Source organism: Parus major, chromosome 17 (genome assembly GCF_001522545.3).
Source record: "Parus major isolate Abel chromosome 17, Parus_major1.1, whole genome shotgun sequence".
Taxonomy (NCBI): Eukaryota; Metazoa; Chordata; class Aves; order Passeriformes; family Paridae; genus Parus; species Parus major.
In genome coordinates this window covers 2,039,902-2,040,104 of record NC_031785.1, presented here as the reverse complement: position 1 = coordinate 2,040,104, position 203 = coordinate 2,039,902, and positions in this window count along the sequence as shown.

Below are 203 nucleotides of genomic sequence, written 5' to 3'. Positions count from 1 at the left end.
CGGCTCCCTCAGCGCCGCCTCAGCGCAGCCGCCGCGCGCCCGCCCCGCCCCGCCCGCGCGCTCCGGGTGTGGCCGCGCGCGCCCGGCCCCGCCGCCAGGGGGCGCCACTGCCGCTGAGGGCGTGAGGGAGCGACCATGGAGGGACCCCCGCCCGCGGCGCCCGCTCGGGAGCGGCGGAGGGGAAGGAGCCGGAGGGCGGCCGA